This window comes from Dicentrarchus labrax, unplaced genomic scaffold (genome assembly GCF_905237075.1).
Source record: "Dicentrarchus labrax unplaced genomic scaffold, dlabrax2021, whole genome shotgun sequence".
NCBI lineage: Eukaryota > Metazoa > Chordata > Actinopteri > Moronidae > Dicentrarchus > Dicentrarchus labrax.
The window spans coordinates 17,341,037-17,351,070 of NW_026136706.1; positions in this window are offsets into that span (position 1 = coordinate 17,341,037).

Sequence of the window (10,034 nt, forward strand, 5' to 3'; positions counted from 1 at the left end):
GCCATATGCTACAGAGAGAGCTGTTCTCTAGAGAAATCCATGTTTGATGAAAGAAGATAAATGGCTATATTAGCTCAGGCCTGCAGCGTGCCAAATAACAGTTTCAGAGCCCTTTCTTGACAGTAAATTGTTCTATAGATATCAGTGAGGAAGTAAGGCGTCTAATTTCCAGAAAATGACAACGTAGAAATGTTATCTCCATTCATATGTTCACTCTATGTCTGCATTTTAAAACATGCTGTGTGTTGCTCAATCAATACTTTGCCTGACATCACGTAAGCGTTTAACCTTGAATGGCTGTTTTTGCTGGTGATCATTCAAAATTTTGTAAAAATTATGCATTTAGTAGTGCCTTTATTCTATTCTTAAAAGCCCTGCAAAGGGTGCTCAAGATTATGTCACAATTTTGCTGTGATGTGGAACAGTGTGGGAGCTAAAGGCACTGGTGCACATAAGGCTGCTGGATAGCATATTGAATAATAATTTAGTTCAGAAGTCAATTGGAAGCACTGTCTTTAAATACAGCATTCCTGCTTTGGTGTGGTAGTGCACATATCGATGGCCAAAGTGGAAAACCTCCTATCAGCAGAATTTACTGATTGGCGGATTTCACTTTGGAAGATGAGAACAAGAATGGCTGCTCATATTCAGTCTGTCTGCAAGGTAATCCTGCCCTTTATTGTGACAGAAAAGTCACCTATCCTTAAAACCTATCCTTAAAGTATCCTTAAAAAGATAGCATTCTGCAAGAAAACTACATGTTTTTTGTTTTTTTTCTCAGAAAAGTGCATTTTTCAGATAGGAGGTTTTGCACTTAGAGTTTACCCTTGTTAAATACATTTGCAATGTTTGAATCTAGGCATTCAAAAAGTAACTATTAATTGCAAGGCACTGTCTCAAGATGAGTAACAAACAGCTGACTACCCTTTATGAATGTGTCGGCTCTGAAGGAGGGTTGAGTGTCACAACTTGTTAAAGTCTTACTATGTGTCAAACATGTTGACACTGTATGAGCAAAAAGGAACTAGGATTACACCCAACACTTAAAGACACAACAAGAAATGTGCTCAACAATACAAACTGCAGCCTCCGAACTACCATCAAGTTAAATAAAACTCTGACAATTTCCAAAACAATTTCAAATTCTATAACTTCCCTAAATAGCATTTACTTCGGGCAGATTTTATGTCATAGTATGACTTTTCTGTTAATCTTTACATTCTCTGTAAATGGGAATTACACTAAGGGTGTACATAAAAAGCCTTCCACTACTCTGTAAAATATAACATTTTCTCAGTCTCAGTATTCAAAGCTTGTGGCAATGTAGAGTTTGAGAAATGAAGATTGAGCAGTAAAGTCAAAGCTTTGTTTTATAGCTTAACATTGTCTGATAAACAGACTGTATTATACTGCAGCTGATCCCACTACCTGCATTTACCATCACTTACAAGTAAGATACCTGAATTCCTTCACTTAATATGGATGCCCCCCCCTTCACCCCCATGGAGTATTCCCCTTTTTTCTAGAAAACAACCCTTGGGATTTAAAACGCTAATCCTCATCCCAACCCCGTCACACCCTGCTGCAAGCTGCCTACAATTACAGTCTGATGAAGCCAGAAGGACATCATCTGGAAATAGAAGAGATTCTGAAATTCTTACGGTTTGCTGTGCAGCTTTGTAGTTGGTTCCCCATGAAGGAATACTGCCCCTCCATATTTACTTTAATGTATTTAAATAACCAAATATTTCAGCTTGAATTGTTTTGGCCCTTTCCAGCCGTTAACTCTTGAACTGTCACTGCCTCTGCCCACACACAGCAGCAGTTGTAATATCATGCGTATATTAAGTGTATCCAGACATTTGAGCCTGTGCTTATAAAAACAGAGACTGGGCCTAAAAGTTATTTTTCTTTCTGTTACATCAGCCATGTACCATTTTTAAAAACCAGTGGAACTGCATTTATCCGGCAAGCCTAAGCACTGCACTATGTTGGCTTGCTCTCTACTGCATGCTCAGAGACTCATGTCACTCACTGTAAACCCTCCACGCCGCCTTCTGCACTTCTATTACATACTGTGTGGTAGGAGAGCTTCCTGCCATAGAGCTGGGGCTGACCTCCTAACAAAGAACAGGTTCAATCTGCCTCCCCTCCCCCAACCCGGGAAGCTGATGAGGGTCACATGACCTTTCTAGACAGCACTGAGGAGCAATGGTAATATGTATGGGTGGGGGAAGGGTGCTCTGAGTCACACGACTCTTGTTGTGTCGTTATTAGGCCGGGGAAGCGCGTGGAAAGCTCAGTCTGTAGCAAGGGGAATATCCAGTTGGGTATCTATACCTCATTGTGCTCCGGTGTCCTTTGACATATTGGATTTAGTTCTCTAAGCCCTGCTGCTTTATTTACACTGTAAAGAGAATAGAAGCATGGGGGCTGGGTCAGTCTGGAGGAGAGGGCTTCACTATTTGTATGTGCGTGTGTGTGTGTGTGTGTGTGTGTGTAAATATGAGCTTGTGGCAGTAGAGAGAAAAAGCAAGCCTTGTGTACTCACTGTACAACACCACCCCCACTGTCTTCCTCCCCTCCCCCACTGCAACCATCTACACTGGCTAGAGATGCAAAAAGGCTTTCTGTGGTACGCTGTTATGTCATAGCCTACAGACCTATTTTCCAGACAAAGCAAAGCAGAATTAAAGAAGAAAAAAAAAACACCAAAAACATCTGTGTTGTTTTTTCAGGTGCAAAAGCTTTGGTTTCACATAAGAAAAAAATAAAAAAATAAATGTAGCAGTTGACAAACTATACAGTTTGTGAGCTGCTACACGCATGCTGTTTATGTATCACACTTGTTCAGTGCGTGGTGATCATTTTCTCAAGGGCATTTGAGTGTTCACAAACGTATCACTTTAGGAAACCACATTCCTACCCCCGCCATAATCAAATTCCTTTGACAGAACTGGGGGAGGGAGAGAAGGCGGGAAAAGCAGACAGATGTCAGAGATTCAAGGGTCGAGGACAGAGGTCAAGGGTTGGTGACCTGGGCATCCAACAGACTCGCCTTCCCTTTCCTCCCCCTCTAGCATAATGGCAGTCATTGACTTTACAATGCCTTTTTCTTACAGTGACATTTAAATCATTCAGTTACACAGTTTTGAAATTACCTCTCAAGCTGTAGATTTCTCAGAAGCTACATGTTCTTCAGTTCATCTGTATTTTTTGCTTTTTTGGTATTAGATTTAAAATCCAAATAAATGGTTTAAATGAAAAGGCCCATGGACAAACATTTATATAGAACATTTAAAGAGTAGAGTATCACAGTACATTCAGTTAAGGAAATGTGTTTCATTGCTGAGAATTAGACGACAAGCTTGATCTCATATCTGTACAGTAAGTACAGTATGTATCTTGAGCCAACGTATAGAGGGGAAACAGAGGGAAACAACCTCAGCACCTTTAAAGGTCACTAATTAAAGGTCCAGTATGTAACATTTAGGTTGATCTGTTGGCAGAAGTCGAATATAATATGAATAATATGTTTTCATTAGTGTATTATCACCTGAAAATAAGAATCATTAAGGTTTTGTTACCTTAGATTGATCCTTTTATATCTACAAAGTATGCCATGTTTCATTCAGGCTTCCTTTGAATGGACAAACCAAACTCTGGCTCTAGATAGGGCCATTCACACAACACACGCCAACATAGTTTCTCCCTTACAGCTTGGAAGGGAAGTATGAAGGATGCCAGTTAATCCTACACACTGGTCCTTTAACATGTTGTATCTTGTTTGTTTAATCTGTGCAAAGACGGATATGCGAAAACGGACTGTTTCTTGGCCGTGACCAGTAACTTCCTGGAGTCTCCACTGGTTGTGTATCAACCGTGAAGTGTCCTTCATACACTTTATACACACAGTTTTCGTACGTGTTAAACAAATAAGATATAACGTGTAAAGTAGTGAACTTTAGAGGTGCTGGTAGGCTCGTTTGGTACCACTAGACTATTTCCGCCTTTTTCCAGTCTTATTGTTAGGGTAAGCCCACTGGCTGCTGGCCCCAGCTACATATTTACTGTACAGATTTTAGAGTGGTAATCTTCTCACCTAACTGTTAGCAAGAAATTGAAAAATTGAATTTGCCAAACTGTCAAACTACACTTTTAACCAGTAAAGTTTGCTTATTTATGCACAATTACTGAGGAAAGTCCGACCACTTTTTGTGTCCGTTCTACAATTCAGACTGTTGCAAACTATCTAAAGCAGTATCTCTTTTAGAGCATGTAATTTTGACATATTCAGAGAGTGTCTTTAAAATGGTTGATGATCAAGTTGAATGGCAACAGCACAAATGTCGCAGATGGGTTTCCATGGAGACCACTGTTTGAGTCGCAATCTTGAGACGTTTTGCATTATGGAAAAATATTCCTGCTAGGTATCACAGTGTAATTTAATTAGATGGCATGATATTGGACTCATTACATCTATACTACATCTATGTACATCTTAAATCATCTCTCCCTGTTTTGTTGATAATAACACCATCCACGTTTGTGATGTGTGACACTAATGTGCCTATCTTTTAGTGAAGCCAAATGGACCATACAGGGGTCAACTCAATTTTATTTTCATTTGATCTCTTTTTCTAAATCCAAAATAGATCTATAGAAACCAGGCTGGTGAGCTTTATCGAGGGCAGAGTTATTGCAGTTTCCAACCCGAGGGCATTTTAAAACATTCCTACTGTATGGAGACTCTCACAGAAGCAGTGATCTCCCAGTGACATTGTATTGTTAGCTCAGAGGCTGGGGGATGGGCATGTCTGCTGTGCAGTGGATCACTGGTTTAAGCCTCCTGCTTTGTCATAGCAACATAATGCTGCGTAATGGGCCTCTACACAGCTAGTCACCCAATACAACACTGTGACATGTCACTCCACATAATCACGCTCCTGACCTCCAGGTTCAGGAGATGACATTTGAACTAGCCTGCCACGGTTCTACTTGTTCTCTCTGGAAATAAATGATGATCACAAAAAGAAGCATGGAGGATTTACATGTGGCTGAGAATCATGGGATTGTATAACAGACCGGAAAGAACAAACTGTGTTATCACACATCCAGATAAAAGTCATTCACATGGATATGTCACGATCAGATATGTAAAAGGGGAGCATTGCCACCTGTTAACATTTACCTACCAAATTAGGTTATAAAACATGGATAAATCCCACTTCACCGTGTAAGAGCTGTGTTTATAGTGTCTCTATGTGTAAAAATCATTTGAATGTGTTAGTGTATCTGCGTGCATGTGTGCGTGACAGAGAAGGAGAGATTACATTGAGTTTCGAAATGTGTTCTATTTTCCATCATATCTGATAATTGTTTGCCTCAGACGAGAGAACAAAATCCTCCTGATAAATTCCCTATTGTTGGGTATTAATGCTGGATCATCTCCTGGAAAATAATGTGTGAAAAAGAAAGAGAGAGGGAGAGGTGTCAAAGCACATGTCTGGACTGAAAATTTGTCTGTGGACACATTGCCATCTAGTGGTACAAAATGGTACACCACATATTAATAAGCATTGAAATCATGCTCATTTGGATAACATGTTTTATGTGAACAGACGAGTGCTGTTTCATAACTTTATCCTCTCTGTCTCCTCTTTGTCTGTTATGTCCAATCTGAAAATAAACACTAGCACACTTCGCAGCCTGCTAACAACCACTGAGGGATACTTAGCTGTCAGTCAACCGTCACTGTCTAAACTGAAACCAAAATGTAACTTAAGCTCAGAGTGGGTGGTTTATATGTGAATAACAGCTTGTACTGGACTATCACCCCCCCCCATTGCACAACGCTGCATTGTTTTGGGACGTGGTGAAAGAAGAAAAATATTTCATGCAGGACATCTATTTAGAAGTCCTACAGGCCAAGTAGGTTTTTCCAACCTCATATACAAGGCAAATATTTTCACAGGGAACATTAGAAATTCTTGTGAACACACCAGGATTGAATAGACAAAAGGGGGACTGTAGAGCCGAAAGGGGGTTTTTATCAGTGAGACAACCTATTTAGAGAGGAAAACATTTTCCACATAGTATATTTTATTAGTTTCAAGACATAACCATCCACTCATGGTTCACCTGAAAGGATTGCAGTGTACTGATATCACAGGTATAAAGGCATAACACAAAATAAAAGAGTAAGTAGCTGATGAATAGATAACACCCAAATCCATAATGAAGCATAATGTAAAACAATATTTGCCCCTCTTTTATCTGCAGAGATGCACACAACATTTCTTTTAAACTATTCTCCCTGTGGCTTACATATCTATATATACTCAGAGACAAAAATGTTGTTGCTAATGGATCGGAATAATTAACATGTTCGCAATGCAAATCACTGCTCCAGTTATCTCAAATGCTATGACAGGAATATGACAGACGCTCTGAGCTTTTTAATCTACTGCCTTCGTTTGAAGCCTGCTAGTGAAACTGTGTCTTGCCATAACATATTTTTTGTATCGGTAAAAGGAACAAAAGACAAAGAATGGCGTTTTTTTTTAACTTGACATGTGAATTGAGGTGTTAAATCAATCGTTACCCCTGGGTGCTGAGGCAGGATTTCAGTGTTTCCTGCCTCAACCTGGTGGATGACATTATAGAAGATATCTGTTGCAATGATGTCATTGTTGTAGCTTGATCTTAGAGACAGCAACCTTGTGGTTTCCATATTCATTTATTTTTTTACATATATTGGCTGCTGATTTGCCTGAAGCCATTTTCTTAGTATTAGAATAACTCTGGAATAATTAAATTAAATTAAGCAGTGATAATGTCAGGTGTGGTGGAATTATAGACTCACAGTTTTCAGTTTTCAGTTCAAATCAGAGATCTTTGAACTTTCTGTCTCATCTAGCGGGTAACAACCTGTTTTGTAGCAGGTGTTAAACTTCTGAAAACAATACTATAAGCTGATGCAACACCAACAGAAATATATATGTACCAATTTATTCTGTGAGCCCTGTCTTAACATACTGCTTGTGTCAATGATTAAACCACAGGATTCATTGTTTAATTCAGAAACACACAAAATGTTTATAAAAGCATTCAAAATCTATATTATTATTACTTCTGGCTCATAATACTGAAGTTATCCATGTTGGAGTACAGCCACCATCTATACTAATCTCATCTTTTGTTTGCTATTGTTCACAACAAAAGCTGATCTCCTCTGATCCGCGTGGCGTCTCATCAAAGGTGTGAACTTTGAGTCCACCTGCACCTTTAAGGATCAAAGATACTCGGGTGTTTGATCGCTGTACACCTTCTTTCTCAAGAGTATGCAGGCTGAAAACCGATACTGGTGTGTTGTCTTTTGAGTTGCCTTTTGTCAGATCAGAAACCCACATTTTTGCAGTTCTAGGACAGCAGCCAGTCTCTCGCCGCACCAGCATATCCTCCAGTCATCTTTCACAAAAAACAACTAAAGAAGGGGCAAGGAAGCTATAGTGTAACCAAGCGCACTTTTGAACAAACATGGTATCTACTACTAGTTCCTGCTTAGAGCTGATGCTGGGGATATTGATTGGCTGTTTTACACTGATGTTCTTGAAAATTGAGAGAAACAGAGATAACTGGAAATTGGACTTTTTAAAAAAGCAGTGTTGAGCCACTGGTTTGTTTTCAAATGTTAGTGATTAACTGCAAATTTAAGCAATATTTTCTGAACCTGTCAGATGAAGTAATAAAGCCTGGGTGGACCATGCAGGAATAAAATCTGCATAGAATTGTATGCTTTATTATGCACATGTTTTATTGGGTCATGAACCGGTTTATGCAAGTCTATTTACATAGCTAAACACGTGTTGTTAACGATGGCTCACTGTAAATGAAGGTGTGAATTAAGGCAGTGACGTGAGATGAAATCCAATCAGACAAACATGCCCCCCCTCTAGATAGTGTGAGTTCACCGTTGGCAGAGGCTTTTCCCAGTCAATGAAAGCATGGCGTCGGAGGGATACGTGTCCCACAGGCTGCAGGAGACATCAGGACCGCACACAGACAGTGTGTTTCCTTCACTGCACACCATAAAACCCCCCACCACACATGGCTGTAATAAGCCAACAAATTAAGGCATTATACTGTTTTTAAGGTACACAGACATCCGCGTTTAAATATTTTAAGAGTAGCAAGGGATCTCTCACCCCAAGTTACATTGTATGTCTGAGACCACCAGGGAAACAAAAGCACATCCATCTTATCATTAGAGAGCTGTGAGATGATTTGTATTATTTGTAGTCATACTTTTTCAAAACTATAACAGGCCACAGCTCTCACTGCAGTGGTCTGCTTACTCTCACCGAACACGATGTTGAGTATTCATGAATGACATGGGAATTTGCGTGTGATGGGAATTTATTGTTTGATTTCAGACGCTGTAGAGAGAGAGTACGCTGTTTCGGATGTGCTAATATGGGCATATTTCCATTTCAGCGGAGAGGCATCATCAAACTATTTGGCATAATGTGTAATTGGCCCACAGCAAGATGGCGACTTAAGCCAAATCTAATGATGGTGTGTAAGTGTGTGTTCACTCCCACTCTACACACAGTTTAAGAGCAACACCTATAAAACTTCATTATGCTGCTGCTGTAATGGGGTTCAGGGAAGTACTCCATGAGCTGACAAAAGCAGGAGTGTCTTGTAAACCCCTTGGGGGAACTTTCTAATTAAATACTCACTCTTTAACTCCAATAAATAGCAAGGATTTCAAGCTTTTCCTACATGTCATGTTTTCTCCATACCTGAGGCTATGAAATGATGCCAGAAGTTGGGAGTCCATATTGAGGAATTTAGGCAGGATGGTTTTAATAGTTTTCCAAGTAGAATTGTTTTTCCAAGCTACTGTTAAACTGGGAGGCGAGAGCTAAAGGGAAAGGGCTTCCCTGGGATGTTGGCAAGCTTCACCAGGGCCATATGTGAGGGTTTGATACAGAAAAGCTGGCTTCTCCAGATTTCTGATGAGTTGTGTCATCAGTAGATGGCAGTAGGTCGAACCCTCCAGCTCATATTAGAGTAAACAGGTGTGTATCTGGCTAAAGGCTAAAGTTGGCAGAATGAAAGGAAGGAAGCGAATAAATAAACAAATAAACACAAATCACATTTTCTGTCCATGTTTGTCACTATGAAAATAACTCAACTGTTATTTACCTTAAACTACAACGTGTGAATACAATATCTGTATTAAAGTGGCACCAATTTTACCCATGAACTTCTGTTTACTCATCAGTAGGAGTATTAATCAGCCTGTAAAAACATGTGACAAAACAACCCTGATGATGTCATTAGGGTAATTTCCTTAGATTGCGTTACAAAGGGTGTGGAGTGGCCATTTGGGAGGCAGCGGGCTCTAATGAAAGATGCCATTGAGTTGCATTATGGGAAATGTAGGATGCCTATACTGTAGGGGGCTAAAAGTCAGGACATTTGACCATTCTTCCTTTAATATGTGTCTTGTGAGTCCCCCAACTGTATGATGTTAAATACAAAATAATTGCTTTAGTGCCTCTTTAATTTCGATAAGGTAGGTAGATAGATAGATAGAAAGATAGATAGATAGATAGATAGATAGATAGATAGATAGATAGATAGATAGATGGATAGATAGATAGATAGATAGATAGGATATCATACAATTTAGAACAGAGGCTGAGCGAGACTGGAATAAGTTTGAGTGTATTAAAATCTAATTAACATGGGCCTAATAATGACCTATCTTTTTCTATTTCTACTGCAGCTCATTCCATTAGAAGTTATGAATATATTACAAGTTATGATTATAGACTGTGATTTCCATTCATTCACCCTGTTCTTCCTGCTTGTTGAGCCCCCTCCCAGATCAACCTGCTCAGGCTGTGTACGGTGCGTGCGGGACTATGCAGCAGTCTACCTGCTTTAACGCTCCTCGTGTCTGTCAGTCACCGCGGGATCGTCCAATCGCAGGGCACGTGAGCCCGTGACTCCTCCCCAGT